Below are 20,426 nucleotides of genomic sequence, written 5' to 3'. Positions count from 1 at the left end.
GTAGGAGAGTAGTGCCTCTGAGCAGTGTCCACCTGGACTCTTGTTAGCAGTGGTCCAAGGGCACTGCCAATTCCTGGGGCTTCTTTGGGAACTCATGGGGATGCACAGATCAGGTGTGATGGCATGGTGGTCAGATGTGTCTTGTGTCCTACAATGCAGAACTCCCTTCTGGCCCCTCACTGTGCTCAAAGCAGAGGAAGTGAGGGATACCATAATCTCCCCTCCAAAATGTGGAGCTGGAAGGTGGCTCCAGCTATTGCGTGCCTGGTACCCTCAGTTAATGATGGGGTCAATGAGGTCCAGGCAGATGAGACTTGCACACTTTCCACTCTGCTTGGTCCATCAGCTCTGTGAGGTTTTCTGGAAAAGACTCCTTTCTTGCACATGTTCATTCATGAAGAAGAGGGAGAAGAAGAACCCTAGAAAGGTGTTTGGGAGGAGGACATTACCTAAAGTTACTTTCCTCAGTCACAAATGAAAGAAACAGTCATGCCCTTGTTCTCTTCAGTCACAATGGCCTCTGCCAGTCCTTGTGACAGCTTCTGCTGATGTTGAATTCCAGTTCCAACAGGCTCTAGGCACCGTCACACTCACTGGGAGAGCAGAGGGGCTTTGTCAAGGAGTAGGGGCTCTGGAAGGCAGTCTCCCTCCTGGAGGGAGGTTGCAGTGGGTATGCACAAGAGCCCATGTGGACAGAGTCGGTGATACTCCCTCATTCACTGGTCCAGGTTTGAGTCAGCAGGGGTAGCTCCAGACAGCTGGGTACTCTTCTGGCTCAGTCTGTGAACGGGGACCTATTGCCCTTCTGTGCCCTTTTCCTCCTCCTCCTGGCTCTCACTTGGGTTACCACCAGCCACTTGGTGCCACTTTGGCAGGACTTCTAGATTCTCTGGGACACGCCACCCAACACATTCTTAGCTGAAGAAGTCACAGCCTGGAGGCCATGGCTCTGGTATTTCCAGGAATTTCTAGGGGGCCCTTGCCCAGAGGTTGAGGCTAACTGCTTTCAAGGGACAACCTCCCCTAGAAATGGCTATATAGGGAGTCCACAGTCCCACTGAAGGTCTCCAGATGGCCGACCTCATTCTCCTCCAGCCGTTCTTGGTGCTGGAGAGTCCTCTGGCACATGGAGGCTCCCACTCCCCCCTAGAAGCCATCCGCCTGGTCAAGATTCTATTTAGCCCACCAGACCCCAACCCTTAGCACTACCCAGCCACCCAGCATAGCTGCTCAGTTCCCACCCCACCCAGGACACAGTATTTTAAATCAGACAATTATGGATGTTCTAGGGAACACAGTCAACATAAATTAAGTACATGACAAGTAGTGCATGGGAGGAAGAGACCCCAGATAGAAGGGAGATCAGCAGATAAAGAGAACATTTGATGATGGTCAGTCAGGGTTATGGGAAAGATGGGAAGCAGGTTGACTTGAAATACCTTGGCATCTTACAGTCTCCCAGTATTCTCTAGACAAGCCTTAAAACAGAACAGAATATATATTTTTTCTTATAAGTTCTTAAATATTTTTTTCACACTGAATTCTCTGAGAACATTTAATTCTGATACATTGGGTTTATATGGTTTGAAAAGCTAAACGAAAAAAGGAGGACTAGCTGAAATTGTATTGCTTTAGAATGAGGTGAAATGCATTTTACACAAAACAAAGCTGTTTGAAAGCAACATAAAATATAATTTTCTACAAAGTTGTCTGAGGTATGAAGTGATATGGAAAATGGATATCATATAACCTTATTCTGTTTATCAATATATAATTATGAAGTAATTTACAATAATGCAGTTATTGATTTAACTTCACCCATGTGCCTTCAGAGGATATTTATACTTTAGGAATGAAATTTAACTAAGTTATTGGATGAAAATTGCCACTGAGCCATCCTAATTAGAAAACAGATGCTGATGCGCAGATCATGTTTTATTCTGGCCCTCCCCTGATCCCAATATAGTTGCCTTCTTAATAGATGGATGTTACTGTGGCTTAACAATTGGGAATAGCTCACATCAGTTCAACTGAGGTGAGCCTCCTGCTTCTGCACGTGGTAAGTAGGAAAACATTCTATATTTCCCCTGAAATCCTCTGATATCTCACAAAATCGAAGAGTAACAGTGTTAACAGCTGGACTGCTAAGTTGGAAATGATGGAAATATATGTGTGGGCTTGTCTCATCAGTGGATTCACCATAAACTCAATACTCATAAAAGAAAAAGAAAAGAAAAAGAGGGAAGGAAGGAAGGGGAGAAAGAGGAGAGGAGAAAGAAAAGGAGGAAGAAAGGAACAAAGGATTGGAGGAAAGGAAGTGAGAAGAGAAGAAACAAAGAAAGAAAAACCTATTTCTATTTCAAAGAAAAGAAAACACATGGTCTGACATATGTAATCATATCTCACTTTGAATAATAATAATTAAATAAAGATAATATGTGGCATTTATTGGTTATAACCAAGTGCAAGGATCTCCCTATTAGGCACTAATTTACTTTCTCTTTGAGGGAGGGGTCATTACCCTTCTTTTGCAGTTGAGAGGACCGAAACTCAGAGGGATTAAAAGCATAAATACCGGATCTGAATCCAAGCAGTCTGACTGTAAATTCTATACCTTTAGTCACCAAGCATTAGTACCTCAGGTTACTTTATGTTTAGTTGGAAACAGAAGTACAAATAAAAATAAAACTGGAGGGACAAATTAGAAATTGAGCGCAAGTTACTCCTGAAGTTTGAGGATAGTTGGCAAACAGAACTTGAGATTTACAGCCCAACTGTTCTATGTCCCTGGTGTCTTCAATATGCAAATATATCACCAGGTACCCAGCAGAAAACAGGCATAATGATTGACCTGGGGTGTAGAGATATATGCATTGTGAAATAACCAAAATATTTTCTCCTTACAAATTGAGAACAATGATGCATTAAGGATTTTACTTTATAGTCCATGTAATGGATTCTAACAAGCAAGCTAAAATTTAGGTCCATAAATGCAATAACTTAAATCAAAACGATAACTTAAGTGAATCCGTAGAGTACCAAACCAGGCATTAGTTCCAGGAGTATCAATTCTAAAGTGAAAGGGTCCAGTCAAGCATCATTCTGAATTTAATTTTGTTATTGTCCTAAAATTATATCATCACATTTTTGTTGTATCTGGAAAACCCAGGTTTATAAGTTCAGGTCAAATCTGTGGGATACAAGAATTACTTTATGCTCCCAACCATTAAGAATACAACCAGAATGGAAGAAGAATAACAGTTGTTCTGATTAATAAATGTATGGGTTTTTAAATCAGATGACTCAGCAGTTCAACTTACTAAATAGGAGATTTTGGACAGCTAACACAGCCTTGCTAAGCCTCAGTTTATTTAGATGTAAAATGGGATACCATAACAACACTGTAAAAGATTATGTAAGAAACGAATAAGATCTTACATTTGAAAGCAAATTTTCAGGTGCCTGACACCTAGGTACTGGATATATATTGTGCTTCTTTAGTTTTCCCTTAAAGCTTACAGTGAAAGAGTTATAGCTTCTCCTTATACAATCCTTGATGGAAATGGCAGTGAAGAAATACATCTTGTTTCATCATTAAAATTGTAGAATGTTATGAGGTAACAAAATGTTAGATGCTACCTAGCATAACTGTACAGCCAAAGCAAATGTGAAATCTATATTTATTCTCATCTTCAAAATCATTGACTTGAATTCACTTCAATTCTTATTGTCCCAAATACTTTCTTAAGATCTCTGTGAGTCTTTCCAAGTTGTGCTCTCTAGCAATAGGTAATAGGCCTATATTATCTTCCATATGAGAATCTTTCGACAGTTGTGAAGATTGCTATTGGTGTTTCTGGAAAGATTTCTTTTCATACACAGAGGCTGTCTTCCTTTTGGGCAGTACATTTTACTTCCAGTATTATTATTATTATCCAAATAACTTTTTTCAGAAGTTATAGGCTGGATTAAATTGAGTTTACTAACCAAGTAATAATTTTAATCGTATACCAAGTCTGCCCTACACCATGTTTGATGCAATTTAAAAATCCAAAATGAACAAAATGCAGAATTCCATATATATATCTCAATTACATTGTATCTTTTTTTTTTTAAATTTCTTTTCAGTGTAACAGAATTCATTGTTTTTGCACAACACCCAGTGCTCCATGCAATACGTGCCCTCCTTAATACCCACCACCTGGCCCCCACAACCTCCCACTCCCCGCCCCTTCAAAACCATTGTATCTTATTTTTATGGTTTTTCTTGCCTATGACAATTTTGATTTTATATTCCATCATCCATTAAATATTTAAGTCTTTTTTTTTCATCAGCAAATTGAATATTCATAATCTGGGAGGGTCAATTGTAAAGATGATTGTGGCCCTTTCATTCTATAGTCTTGGTTGGAAGTTTCAGTAGATTTAGGTCATTGTCAGATTTGATCATGGTCATAGTTGACAGGCCAACAATGCCTCTAAGTACTACTGTCAGGTGTGAGGAATAGTTCCCAAACGTCAGAACAGAATGAGAGTTATTACCTCAGGTCAAACTGACATGAGAATCAGAGTCAGGCTAACAAAATCCAGGGAATGTAAGCCAATGAAGAGTAAATTAAAGGATACTGAGAGATCAATTAATTGTGTTTTCAGTCTTGAACCTACAAATTAGGAAAGTGATAGGAGAAAATGCAATCTGCCCGAGTCTTATCTCCAGGAGTTCCATCAAATTTCTCATGGTGAAGATAAAACAAACAAACAAACAAATTAGTGGGATTTCAGCAGAAGAGGGAAAAAAGTAATCATTTTGAAATACATCCCAGGGCAAAGCATCCATCACATCAATAAGTTAAAGGGGGGAAAAAATCACATGATTATATCAACAGATGCAAGAAAAGCATTTGAAAAAATCCAGTATCTATTCATGATAAAACCTTCAGTAAACTAAGAATATACAGGGTTTTCCAACTTGATAAAGTACATCTACAAAACACCTACAGATAATATCATACTTAATGGTTAGAAACTAGAAGCTTTCCCTAAGATCAGGAGCGAGAAAAGGTTGTTGCCTCTCATCACTCTTATTCAACACTGCATGAGAAGTTCTAGCTACCACAATAACACAAGGAAATGAAATAAAAATATACAGATTGGGGAGAAAGATATAAAACTGTCTATGTTTACATATGACATGATTTTCTATTTAGAAAATTCCAAAGATCCAAGGAAAAAAAAACCCTTCTGAAATGAATAAGCAATTTTAGCAAGATTTGCATCATGCAAGGTTCATATAAAAAGTGGGTCAGGGGATTTTCTAAATACCATCAATGAACAGTTGGGGACTTTGAAATTAAAGGTACAATACCATTTACTTTAGCACCAGAAAAATTATATGTTTTGGAATAAATTTTACAAAATATATACCAGATCATATGAGGATGACCATAAAATTCTGATGAAAAAAACTCAAAGAAGATCTCAATAATTACATAAGTATTTTACATTCATAGATAAGAAAAATCCCATATTAAGATATAAGTTCCTCCCAACTTGATCTATAGTTTCAATGCAATCCCCATAATAATTTAAGTTAGTTATTTTGGAGATATGAACAAATAATTTTAAAGTTTATATGGAAAAAAAAAAAACACTCAGAAAAGCCAAAACAATTTTGGGCACAAAATCAAAGGAGAGATATTACCTGTCTTTAAAACTCACTGTAAGGTTACAATAATCAAACAAACATACAAACAAAATAAAACAAACTACAAAAACAGAAAAACAAATAAATAGAACAGAGTGGAAAATCCAGGAATAAGCCCACACAAATATATTCAACAGATCTTTGATAAGGGAGGAATGGTAAATCCAAAAGATAAGATAATTTTTTCAACAAATGGTGCTGGAACAACCGGACATCCACATACAAAAGCATAATGATAATACGAACACAGATCGTATGCCAAAATGGATCATACACCTAAATGTAAAATATAATACTAAAATTTCTAGAAGGTGATACAGGACAAAATCTAAGTAAACTTGGAATCGTTGATGAAATTTTAGGTGCAATACCAAAAGCAGAACCTATGAAAGAAAAGTTGGTAAGCTGAACTTCATTAAAATGAAAACCTTATGCTCTACAAATATCACTGTTAGGAGAAGGAAAAAAAATAAGACAAAGAATGGGAGAAATATTTGCAAAACACATATTTAATAAAGGACTTGTATCCAAAATATATAAAGAGTTCTTAAAACTTAACAACAAGGAAACAGACCATCCAATTAAAAAATGAGCAAAGGATTTGAACAGATGTCTTACTAAAGAAGATACAGTTCAAATAAGCGTATGAAAAATGCTCAACATTACATGCCATTCAGGATTTGCAAATTCAAATGATGACATACAACTACATAACTATTAGAACTGCTAGAGTCCAAAACATGGGTAATAAAAAACTGCTACCAAATATATGGAATAATAAGAATTCTCATTCATTATTGAAAAGGAAAAAAAAATGGTATATAAGGCTTGAGGACAGTCTGGCTGCTTCTTACAAAGCTAAACACTGTCTTAACATATAATTCAGCAATTGTGCACCCAAATGAGTTGAAAACTTAGGTTCCACACAGAGCCTGCTCATGAGTGTTCATATAAGCTTTATTCCTAAATTCCAAAAATTGGAAGCCACTGAGATGGTTCTCAATCTTTCAACAGGATGGTAGATAAAACAAACTGTGTGCCTTCATACTCTGAAATATTATTCTGCAATGAAAGGAAATGAGCCATCAAGCCACAGAAAGAAATAGAGGGAAATACTTGTATATTGCAAAGTGAAAGAAGCTAGCCAAAGGCTGTATGGTGTATGATGCCACCTACATGACATTTTGGGAAAGGTAAAACTATGGAGACAAGAAAAAGATCAGTTATTGCCAGGGACTCACAGAGTGGGAGGAAGACAAGATTAAACAGGCAGAGTACAGAATTTTTAGAGCATGATATTATTCTGTATGATACTTAATGGTGGATACATGATGTGATGCATTGTCAAAACCTAAAAAACTGTACGACACAAAGAATAAATTCTAGTGTAATCTATGGACTTTAGTTACTAATAATATATCAATATTGGTTTATCAGTTGTAACAAATGGACCACATAAATATAAAATGCTAACAATAATAGGAGAAGTGGTGCTAAGGGTCGACAGGAATTCTTATACCATCTGCACAGATATTTTTTGAAATCTTAAACTATTCTAAACAATAAAATCTATTTCCCAGCCATGGTGTAGATGAAACCCATAGAATTTGATTGTGTGCAAGGTGGTCAAGAAAACAGTCTTGGGTTTGAATTTGGTTTTGTCCCTCACTAAGCTGTGTGGCTTTCAGCAAGTAATATTTATGAAACTGTTCCTTCTTGGTAGATTAAGAATGGCACTATCTTTAGTATAAGGTTATTATTATATTTATTGTTAAATAAAATAAAATATTGTTAAATAAAATAAAATTTAAAAATGTACATATCAGTAACTATCCTATAATAAGTGCACAATAGTAGCTACTCTTTGGATCCTAAAGGACTTTAGAGATTTTAAAGATAGAACAGTAAAGTTTAGAGGCATCACTTGTGAAGATCATAAAAAAATGTCCTTTGCAGAGCACTTTCTGTGTTGTTATGGAGTACTGTATCACGCATTTGTGGAAATAAAGCAAAAAGAAAAAAATCATGTTTTCTTTTTCCAATTAAGACTGATTTTAAAAAGCAGTGATTTAAAAATAGAAGAATTTTATGTATATTTTTCCCTGTGCTCTCCATGATTTTTCTCATCTTACCCCCTACTGCTACAGTTAAGAAAAGAATGGTTGACAGAAGTGACTAAGCAAAGAAGGCCTTTAAAATACTATTATGGGAGGGGCCCCTGGGTGGCTCAGTGGGTTAGGCCGCTGCCTTTGGCTCAGGTCATGATCTCAGAGTCCTGGGATCGAGCCCCGTGTCAGGCTCTCTGCTCAGCGGGGAGCCTGCTTCCTCCTCTCTCTCTGCCTGCTTGTGATCTCTCTGTCAAATAAATAAATAAAATCTTTAAAAAAAAAATACTATTATGGGATAGTTTAAGCACTTGCCCAGGGGAGGACTTCAAGTTACTTCTGTTCAACTTTACTCAAATAGGGGAGGTGCAGAGAGAATTTCATTTCTACACCTACCAGCTGTTCTAAGGATCTGCCTTGCACTTTATGGAATTATATGTATCTTGAGACATGGGAAGAATTGTTAGGGTAATATAAGACAATGGGTTTCACATCTATTTTATGGAATACACGTTGATCATTAAGCCATTCTACAAATTGTAACTCATCAGAATAGAGACTGGTCTTGGCAAATTGATCCTTTACCATCATAACTACCATGCCACAATGTGAATAAATAACAGATTATTTTACATCAGAAGTCATTCATGTTTATGGGCAAAAATGCCACTAGATACTTTATCTCTAGGGCTATAATTGTAGGTAAACTAGAGGAATTTGTGGTAGCAAATGGGCCTAGCTCATTCTCATCTTTCTGGTTTCTGACGAAATGTAATGTCCTGGAGAGTGCCTACTTAAACTCAACCTCCCCTTCTCCACTCCCCAGTAGCAGTCCAATATTTTCTGTCACTCTCCTTTACCAGTTTCCATCACTAATATTTATTAAAATCTACAGTTATACATTTATTTGCTCATTTCATTGTTTGTTATTGCTTTCTTACATGAAATTTTAAACTCCCTAAGAATAAGACCCATGTTTATTGTATTCACCAAATCACCAATAGTTCTTTCCATGTTCCCTGACTTGGAGTGGCGCTCAAAAGTATCTATGGATTGATTAATTTAGGGAATAGATGATCTCGCAATGGTGTCATATCCAGTGTTCTCCATGATAGAGAACAGATACATCTCTAAGCTTAGGGACAACTCAAATTATTAACTTCCCACTTATTCTAAGAAGCTGGTAATCATTTCCTCTGCCTTCAATTTATCTGACTTTTTTTTTTTTCCAATTCGCAAGTTACTGTTGGCTAGAACACAATGAAGATCAAAATAAAGTCATCTTCTCACACGTATTAGGGAAAAGAAAACTTGGATGTAAATATAAACTCAAAAAATATTGACAATTCAGGATATTCTTTTCCTTGAATATTTCAGTAATCAAATCTATAATAAAATGAAGCTAAGATTATTTACCCATTAAGATCCATTTAGCCAACAGATGTTGTGGCACAGATAAGTTAGTATAATAAAATAGAATACAGCTTGATGTAAAGGTTAGAGTGGTTGATATATGAATGTGACAAGACACCGTTATTGGAAATTGAGTTTCTTAAAATTAAAACAAAAAGGTTTGGGATATTAGTAATATTTGTAGTCAATAGTAAGCAGGTAAAAGTTTCATAATGACATATTAGTTAAGAATTTTCTTTTTCTAAATGACCAATGTGTCATGTAGTAAAAAAGTATTTTTTATGATTAACTGTCACAAGAACATTTTATCTGAAATCATTTGCTATTATTTAATATAGAAACCCCTCTGATACTACAAGGGAAACCTGACAATGGTGGAAGGCTTTGAAAGATTATTTTTAATATTTGGCATAATAGTCTGTAATGGTTCCTATGGCTCTGATAACTCAAATATTGAATAAAAAAGCAAAAGTAAAGTTGAATCCTGTCATTTTGCCTTAATAACAATTAACATTTATGGAGTTCTTTTTATCTGTGATTTGGTTTATCTTTCAAAAATTTTCCAATTGTTTTTCAGGTCACTGAAATACCATAGTTATTATTTTAGATGAACATATCCTAACTTGTATTAAAATAAAAACTCCTGAGATAATGACAACCCTTTTGGCTTTAGCACTGCACCAGGAAATGGATTTGTGGAAAGGAAAGGCATGGAGAAGGGACACAAGAAGCAGTGTGATTGGTAGGAAACTCTAAGCATGGCTCAAAGGTAGAAATCAGTGTGTTCTTCTCACAGATATTAAGGAAATAGGAGTAAATGAGTTGACAGTAACAGTTGTCAATTGACAATAACAAAAAAAAATCACTAATAACTAGAATTATAATAAAAAACATTTCTACATAGCATGTTAACAGTTAAAATTCACTATGTAGATATCCAATTTCAGGAATAAGACAATTTTAAGTGTTTTGTCAAACCCTTTTGCTATTAGACAAGAATACTGATTGATAAAATATTTTGAAAATGTGTGATGGGATAGGATGTTCTAGACTCATTTTCTTCTGTTCCTCTCTTCCAAATAAAACCACATATTCTAGAAAGAGTTCAGCATGCGATCCTAATAGGACTCTAAAAGATAAGAAGAAGGTGGAGTGGCTAGGGAACGTAGGACTTAGGAAAATACATCAAATTAAGTTCACAGATTTTCTTTTTGCCCCCTAAATATGGCACAGTGGATTGAGGAGAGGTCTACAACTTGGAACTGCAAAAATGGCCTAGAAAACAAACAAACAAACAAAAAAACATAAATCCTGACCTTTATGGCCAAAGTACTGGGAAAGGGGAAGCCTAGTAGAGATCTAACAGGGAGGTCCACTGCTGCCCAACATCACTGTCAGCAGGGCCTGTTCAGGAACTCATCGTTAATCTGTCCTTCTACTCTCATAGAAGCTTTGTGATGTTTGCAACAACCCCTGGGCAGTAGTGGGTCTGTTGGGCCACAATGCCAATATCAGTAGAGTGCCTGCCCTATCTCCAGGGCAGGGGGGACTCAGTCTACCATGGCAACAGTGACTAAGGCTGAATGTTTCCTGAACCTCTCACTCAGTAGCACTGGGAAGGGCAGGTGGTATTTGCTGAGATCAGTCAAAAATCTCAGCAGAGGGGGCACCCGAGTGACTCAGTCAGTTAAGCTTCCAACTCTTGATTTTGGCTCAGGTCATGATCTGAGGGCCATGAGAGATCAGGCCCCACAACAGGCTCCATGCTGAGCCTGAGATTCTCTTTCCCTCCCTCTCTCTCTTTCCCTCTTCCTACCTCTTGACCACACTTTCTGTCTCTTAAAAAAAAAAAAAAAATCTCAGCAGAGCCATAAGAATAAAACTGACCAGAATAACTTGGCAAAGTCTCTCTAAAAACTAAATTGTCATGAGAACAATAGCTCTTAAAATAATCCAGGACTTACATGCTGAATCTAAAAGGAGTTATTGTTATTGGTGACTGAAAAAGATTTAAATAAGAGGAAGTCTCCTAATATTATATACAAAATGTCCAGGATATATGTTAAAAAATAAATCACTCATTATACTAAGAACCATGAAAAATTCAACTTGAATGAGAAAAGGCAAGACATGCATCATTTGTTGGAATTATCTGACAGTATATTATGTTTATTTTTTTAAAAGATTTTATATATTTATTTGAGAGAGAGAGAGAGCACACAAGCAGGGGAAAGGAAGAGGGAGTGGGAGCCTGACCACATGGGGCTCAATGCCAGGATTCCAGGATCCTGACCTGCGCCAAAGGCAAATGCTTAACTGACTGAGCCACCCAGGTGTCCCAATCTGACAGTATATTAAAGCAGCTATCATATAGATATTCAACAAGTACTTTAAAATTCTCTTTAAAAAATAATAAAAAGAAACTCTTAGCTAAGTAACAGGCATTACAAAAATGAACCAAATTGAAATTATATAATTGTAAAATAGAATAATTGTAATAAAATCCTTCCAGATGGGCTCAAGTCCTGAGTGGAGATGACAGTGGGTAGAGTCAGTAATGTTGAGAACAAATCAACAGTTTGTTCAATATAAACAACAGAAAGAAAATAGACTAAAAGTATGAATGAAACTAACAATAAAAGGAAGAGAGTCTCAATAAATCCAGGGACAATTAAACAGGAACTAATGGGGCACCTGTGTGGCTCAGTGGGTTAAGCCTCTGCCTTCTGCCCAGGTCATGATCTCAGGGTCCTGGGATCGAGCCCTGCATCAGGCTCCCTGCTCAGCAGGGAGCCTGCTTCCCCCTCTCTTTGCCTGCTGCTCTGCTTACTTGTGATCTCTTTCCTTCTGTCAAATAAATAAATAAAATAAAATCTTTACAAAAAAAAAAGAACTAATATTTGTATCATCAGAGTCCCCAGACGAGAGCACAAAGATTGAAGGCTGAAATGTATTTAAAGATACTGTGGCTAAAACTTCCCAAATTTAGTGAAAGACAGAATCCTACAGATTCAAGAAGCCGAGTCCACCCCTAAGTAAGTTAAGTATTAAAAAAAAAAAAAAAAGAAAAACAAAAATTAAAAAAAACAAAACCCCCCCAAAAAAAATTAAAAATTAAAAAAAAAAAAAAAAGCCATACCAAGATTCAACATAATTAAACCTTAACTAATTAAACTGACAACTAAGAACAAAGAAAACACTTAAAAACAGCCAGATAGAAATGGCACGTAGCTTACAGGGAAACATTAGTTCAAATAACTGAATTTCTCATCTGAAACTACAGAAGCAAAAATTATGTGTTAAGATCTTTCAAGTAGCGAAAGAAAAGAATTGTCAACCCAGAATCCAATGTCTACTGAAACTCCTTCAGAAATGCAGATAACTGAAGACCTTCTCAGATGAAAGGAAACAAATGGAATTTGTCACCAGCAGATCAACCCTTAATGCATAGCTAGAGGAAGCTCTCAAAACAGAAAGGAGGTATTAACAGAAGACTGAAGCCTTCAAAAAAGACAGAAGAACAACAGAATGAGTAAAAATAGGGGTGAACATAATAGCTTAATCTTCACCTCATGAGTTTCTTAAAACCTACTAGTTTTTGTTCAAAACAAAAATTATAATGCCATGGATGCTCAATGTATGTGGATGAAATAATTAAGATGATAATATATAAAAAGGGGCAAGGACAAAGGATCATCAATGAAAGTACATTTTCTACAGTTTCTTCAAAGTGGTGAAACTTTGACGCTAGTCGTCTAAATTATATATGCATATTGTGATATCTAAAGCAAGCAACTATGGTAAGAAAGCTCTACAAATAGGGGTGCCTCCGTGCTTCAGTCAATTAAGTTTCTGACTTTTGATTTCAGCTCAGGTCATGATCTCAGGGTTGTGAGATCCAGCTCTGAATTGAGCACTGTGCTGGGCAAGGAGCCTGTTTAAGATCCTTCCTCTTGCTCTCTGTATCTCCCCGACTTGTGCACACACACTCTCTGTCTCAAAAAAAGTTCTACGAAGAGATATGCTCAAGTTATTATAATTAAATGAAAATAAAATCCTACAAAAAATCAGTAAAATAGAAGAAGGCAAGAAAAAAGAAATGAAGGAAAAAGGGAAATCAGGCAGAAAAAAAAGTCTAAAAGAGCAGAATTTACCTCTATAAGATCAATAATTATTTTAAGTATGTATGAAATAAAGATGCCAGTTAAAAGACAGGCATTGCTGTGGATTAAAAAGGAAAAACAAATAAATGTGATCTATTTGTTGTGTAAAAGAACTCACTCCAAACTTAGCAACATAAGTAGATTGAAAGCAAAATAAGAGAAAAAGAAACATCATGCAAATATTAATTTTAAGAAATGGCAATAGTGGCTACATTAATATCAGACAACGTAGATTTCAGAGCAAAGAACACTAATAGGGACAAATTGGAACGTTGCATATTCATAAAATAATCAATGCACCAAGAAGATAATGGTGGTCCTAAATGTGTAGGCATCAGATGCAACAGATCTTTAAGTTACATGATAAAAACTCAAGAGAACTTAAGGGAGAAATAGATAAATCCAAAATTAGAGTTGGAACCTCAACAGCTTATTTTTAGCAATTGGCAGAACTACTAGTCAAAAATTATCCAGGACAGAATAACTGAACAACACCAGCAGTCAACAGAATCAAACTCACATTTATGAAACGCATGATCTGACAGAACCAGAGTACATGCTAATATTTCCCAGTACAGATCCTACCCTGGGTCATCAAATAAAACTTAATTAAAGAGATGAAAGTCATACAGAAGATACCCTTAACCATGGTGGAATCAAATCAGAATCAATAGTAAGAAGATAGTAGGAAGATAGTAGGAAATTCTTCTAACATGCTGAAATTAAATAGCACATTACTAAATAATATGTGGGTCAAAGTCGACATTCCAAAGTAAAGCTTGAAATACATATAACTAGGAGGTCCTGGGTGACTCAGTCCTTAAGTGCCTGCCTTCAGCTCATGTCATGATCACAGGGTCCTGGGATTGAGTCCCACTTTGGGCTCCCTGCCCAGCGGGAAGCCTGCTTCTCCCTCTCCTACTCCCCCTGCTTGAGTTCCTTCTCTCACTGTCTCTCTGTAAAATAAGTAACTAACCAACCAAATAAATAAATAAATAAATAATGAATTCTTAAAAAAAAAAAAGAATGAAATGAAATACATATAACTACAGGAAAATTGAATTATATTGGAATCTGTGGGGTGCAGCAGCAGTGCTGAGAGGAAAATAGTATTAAGTGCTTTCATTAAAAAAGTGGGTGGCTCAGTCACTTGAGCATCCAACTCTTGGTTTTGGCTCAGATCAGGATCTCAGGGTTATGGAATTTCAGCCCATGTTGGGCTTCATTCTCAGTGCAGAGTCTGTTCGAGTTTCTCTCTCTTTCTGCCCCTCCCTCTTGTGCACGCACGTGCTCTCTCTCTCTCCCTAAATAGGTAAGGAAATCTTAAAAAAAAAGAAGAAGAAGAAATACCTCAAATAAATATCCCAAGTTCCTACCTCAAGAAACAAGAAAAGGAAGAGTTAAGCAAGTAGAAGAACAGAAATAATAAAAATGAAAGCATAAATAAATGGAAATAAAACAGGAAAATAATAAAGCAAAAATCTTATGCTTCAAAAATTTGATAAACCTCTAGGAATTGATAAAAATAAATAGATAAAAAGAAAGAAGACTCCGCTCCCTACTGTCAGAGATAGAACAAGGGTATCATCATGAATCCTACAGCCATTACATAACGAATCCTACAGCCATTACATAACGAATCATACAGCCATTACTATATTGAATTGTTTAATTACAAAGGTAAGAAGAGAATACCACAAACAAATGTATGGTCAAAAGTTGGACAGCTTTGAAGGAGCTTATGAAAACTCAGTCAAGATGAAAGAGACAACCAGAATAGATCTAAATCTAGTAAAGACGTTGAATTTGTAATTAAAAATTCCTCATAGAAAAAAAAATTACAGGTCCACATGGTTTCACTGAAGATTTTTTAGAACAATTCAAAGAAGAATTAATACCATTTTTACATAATTACTTACATAAAATAAAAGAAGAGGGAACACTTTCCTAAGTCACATTATGAGGCTGATATTACCAATACCAAAACCAGACAAAGACAGCAAAGTCAGCGAGCAAGAAGGAAAGAAAGGGAAGAGGGAAGGGAGGGAGGGGGAAGGGAAAAGAACCTCATTCTGAAACTTACATGCTATACAAAACTCAAAATAAGTTATAAACTTAAATATGAAACATTAAAATATACAACTTTCAGGAAAAAACAATGGGAAAATCTCTTTGGTACCTTGAACTGGACAGAATATTAACCCTTCATACCAAAACACAACCTTATACAAAGAAAAATTGATCATTTGGAATTTGTCAAATTTACAAACTTTTGCTCTTCTAAACACCCTGTTAAGAGAATAAAAAGGCAAATTATAACATAAGGATCACTCTACACCTAATTGGAATGGCTCACATAAAAACTTGTGGTAACACCAACTGCTGGTAAGTGTGCAGAGAAACTACATCACTCATACATAACTGATGGGATGGTAGTCCCTTTAAAAAATCATTTGGCAGTTTTTCTTCAAAACTGTAAATGGCCTTAGCATACAACTAGCAACTGCACTCTTGGACTTTTATCCCAGAGAAACAAACAGTTCCACACAGAAACTTGTACACGGATGTTTCTAGCAGTTTAATTTGCAACATCCTCACACTGGGAACCACGGAGGTCCTTAATGATGGTTAGACCACTTGTGGCACATTCATACCATGGACTACTACTGATTTGCTTAGTGTAAACCCTACAGTGATGTTTCAGATTATTTATTTGAAAATTTTACTGATTTTTGTAACTCAATTTGAAACCAATAGTGCTGATTTCCCCTCTCTTCTCTTCCCACCTATCTTCTGAAATATTATAAATTTAGTAAAATTCTATTCTCTTGTCGGCTAATTCAATATCTAATTAGAGCCTTATCCAAGGTGGCTCTGAGATACCATTATAAAGCACAGATGGATACTGTCACATGGCTGGAAAAATTAGGCATCAGAATTCCAGTGTGCCAAACCAATCTAGAAATTAATAATTTTCTATTAAAACAGACACACACCCACATTTTAAGCATTGATTCAAAATCACTCTGCCTATATCTGAAGTTTTCATTTAACCAAATCTAAAATTTGCTGAGATCAGTTGAACAGATAAGTATCAAAAATGTACTAGTTTGGTATTTCAGTATCTATTATCATCATTTTTTTGTTTAGAAATAGAAAAATCAGCATACTTTATTAGCATCTTTACATGATCAAAGCAGAATTGTTCATAGATGTAGTGGATATGGTTCAAAGAACCCCAGTACTCTCAAAATCCTTCTTCTCTCACCAAAACATCATAGTCCACCTCATGTTCTCATGGTGGTTTTTTTTTTTTTTTTCTTCTTCTTCTTTTGGGTTAAATCACAGTGGGTACTAATTGTACAATGTATAATGTATATACGTTATTTAGAAAGGTCCAAATGATACAGTAGAAATATTACTCAACCAAACAGTTCTAGTCTTTATACTGCCACAATTGGGTTATATGAATTTGGAAAAATGCCACTTCACTCACAATTCCCTTTGTGACAATGAAAAGGATGAAGTTAGAGGTTTACAGTCTATTCTGTTGGCCAAGGAATATTTTGTTTCACTAAAATATTACAAGAGAGGCCACAGCATAAGTGAGTCTTAGAGATGAGGTGCCATGGAGGCAGTGGGTCTGGAGGCTCAGCCTCCCTCTTCACCCTGCACCGGTGTCTGTGACAGCTCCCATTGGTCCTCCTGTTAAAGACCTCTGGATCAGATGATCTCTAGGAATTCTTCATAGTTTCAAATTGTATTGTGACTATTTAGAGAAGTGATAAAAACTAAATTATTATGGAGGAAATGCACATGATTGTAAAGTATTAGAACCAGAGTCTAGCTGCTACAGGAGATAGGAAGAAGGAACTGATGGGGTGTGGACCTGAGCTTGCTCCACTATGTTCTGGGCCCATCCTCTGCTGGGTTTGCATGGCATTCACTCATGGAAAGTGACTTACATGCTAGCACTGCCTAATAGAGCACCTTGAGGAACATGTCTTGGTGGGGCAAAGAAAGACTACACACAGAGAGAGGAGGCAGTTGCAGGAGATTGCCTTCCTCCATGTCTATACTCCATGGAAAATCCCTCCAAGATGGAGGTAATAGGAAAAACACTGGAGAGTAAAGAGCCAGAAAACAAAACAAAACAAAACAAAACACTGAAAGAACCATTACCTAAATATTACCAGATGTGCTGGGGCAGAGAGCTGTGGGCAAGCCTGTTCTCCATCAGTCCTATAACAATATTGGTGCTGGTCATAAGAAGACTACCAAATCATTCCAAACCAGGAGGCTTTGAGCCATGTAGAGGACAGTGTTGACTAGTAACACCAGCTGGTATTTAAAGTTGGAGACAATTTTGGCAATTTCATTTAATTCAGATTGAAAATGAAGTAAGATTTGTTATCTAGAAGATACAACTCATTTTACTAATAGTAAAGGACAAGAGTCACACACACACCTGGATTATTCAGTTCTTTTGAGAGAACATTCTTACTGGATGAAAAGTTCATTACAAAAAAGATGAAAGAGAAGATTTATGGGCAAATTCTTAATATTTTGGAGATGAAGGACTAAAGATCAATGACAACAACATATTTTGTGACAAGAATGGTCATGCTTTTAAACTTTATTGGCAAGAGTAAATACAGATTTGACTGTATGATTATTTCAAATTCAAAAACTGTCTTCATATATTGGATTTTAAAAGCTGACAATTTTCAAAATGTGTTTGATGGAGTGTTTAGAAGTCTAAAATCTTTTGATGTTGATGGTTATCTCACTGTGGAAAATTTTCATTCTCACTATTGGTATTAGATGGCCAAGGAATTAAAAAAAAAAGAGTACTAATATAATTGGCACAGTGAAAATTAAAGCAGAGTATAAGACACATGATATTTACATAGATGAATCATGAAAATGATCTCTGACCAGCAACCTCTTAAAAGAAGAATGATATTTCCATGCCATAAAAATAAGATTCATTTTGTAGAAGATAGTTTTTGTACCATCTCCAAATCTTGACCCTGTGAAATCTTCTATTCTGGTCATTTTTTCTGTCAAGATAGTTTATCATTTAAAATTCCAGACAGAAAAAAAAAAATAAAAAAAAAAAAAATTCCAGACAGGGAGTGAGAGAAAAACAATGGAGCAGTTTCTTAGGGTGAGGTTTGGTTACATTAAACAAAAAATCAAACAGAAAGAAAGAAGGAAGGAAGGAAGGAAGGAAGGAAGGAAGGAAGGAAGGAAGGAAATGAAAAGAAAGAAAAATAAAAAGAGAGAGAGGAAGGAAGAAAGGAAGGAAGGAAGGAAGGAAGGAAGGAGGAAGGAAGTGGGGGAGGAAGGGAGAAAGAAAGAGAGGAACAGAGGGAGGGAGGAGTTCTTTCCTCTCTCATGGAAAGGAAGTCTGCCAATAGACAGCATAGGACTGGTATAGTAGCACTAAAGCCTGCAAAACTCAAATTTTCCATCTCTTCCATCTTCAGTATGAAGCTTCCCCTTCATGGTCCGACATGTTTTCTTGGGGCTCTGTTGGCACACCTTTAACCATGCCCTCAAGAAGAGAGTGAAGAGCTCAAAGGATGTGTCTTCCCACCTTTACAGATGCTTTCTGAACTTGCACACAATGTATCATTTTGCATACATTCACCAAAATGTAATGAATGACATGAACACACCTGGCTATGAGGTAGCCTAAAAGATGTCATTCTTCTGGGAAGGAAAAAAAAAATGAGGACCCTCTTACTAGTGAAAATCAGAAAATAGATGTCACTGTAGTAACTAGTAGTCTTAGTGAAAAGGTAATTGAAAGGTAGGCTTTATTTTAAATTTTATTTCAGAGATGATAGTAATTGTATTTTAGATGATCTTTATATATACAGAACCTATTCTCCAGGTCTTCATCAATTCTAGATTTTAAGTAGTTCCCATTGCTTCCTATGATCTCTCCCCTCCCCCCTTTTTTTATTAACAATTAATGTATTATTTGTTTCAGGGATAAAGGTCTGTGATTCAACAGCCTTACACAATTCACAGCACACCCTCCCCAATGTCCTATGATCTCTTTATTCTAATACGCTCACTCTCATTCTTTAGATCCTGACCCACCCCTAGAATGGATGGATTGCATCCTTAAACCAGGAATGCAATCTTTTCTGAAGGCTCCCTTATAGAAAAAATTTGGTTTTTCCTACAAATGACCTCCTAAGTACATCATTCTTTTCCTCCCCTGCTTGGAAAGCAGTCTTCATTTCCTGCTGCTTTTTGGCTTTCTGGAGAAGTCTACAGTTTTTCTTACTTTGGGCTCTTGTTCTCAACCCTGGCTGCACAATCAAATCACTGAAGGGGACTTTTTATTTCAAATGGAAATGCCTAGGCTCCGTCCCAGAATAATTAAATCAGAATCTCTAAGGATGGAGCCCAAACACTGGTATTTTTTAAAACCTCACCCAATGATTTTAATGCATAGCCAGTGCCAAGAACCACTGTTTAAGAAAGAACCTCTTTTTTTTCTTGCCTAAATATTTGTAGAGGTTTTCTCCTTCTCCTTAGTATTTTTTTTTTAAATTGAGGTATAATTGAAATACAACATTACATTAGTTTCAGGTGGGCAACACAATGATTTGGTGCTTGTATATATTGCAAAACATCTCCAATCACAACAATAAGTTAACACCCCTTGCCATACAAAATTACATTTTTTTTCTTCTCCTGAGATCTTTTAAGGTTTATTCTCTTAGCAACTTTTGAATATTCAATACAGTATTACTAACTATAGTCACCATGCTGCACATTACATCCCCAGGGCTTATTTAACTGAAAATTTGTGCCTGTTGGCCCCCTTTGCTCTTTACCCTACATTCAACCCTTGCCATAAGCAAGTTCATATAGTATTTGTCTTTCTCTGACTGATTTCACTTACCGTAACACCGTCAAGTTTCATCCATGTTGTCACAAATGGGAGGATTTCATTCTTGTTTATGGCTGAATGATATTCACTCACACGTGTTCTCTCTCTCTCTCTCTCTCTCTCTC

At 36.2% G+C, this 20,426-nt stretch overlaps 1 pseudogene; it reads right to left on the bottom strand.

Annotated features, from left to right (window-relative positions):
• Positions 1–464: 464 nt before the first annotated feature.
• Positions 465–20,426, bottom strand: part of LOC111156681 — a 32,057-nt pseudogene continuing 12,095 nt past the window's right edge.

This window comes from Enhydra lutris, unplaced genomic scaffold (assembly GCF_002288905.1).
Source record: "Enhydra lutris kenyoni isolate GAN:26980312 unplaced genomic scaffold, ASM228890v2 scaffoldscaffold48, whole genome shotgun sequence".
NCBI classification, from domain to species: domain Eukaryota; kingdom Metazoa; phylum Chordata; class Mammalia; order Carnivora; family Mustelidae; genus Enhydra; species Enhydra lutris.
Note: the sequence above shows the minus strand (reverse complement) of the source record. Positions and strands in the feature narration are given on the sequence as shown.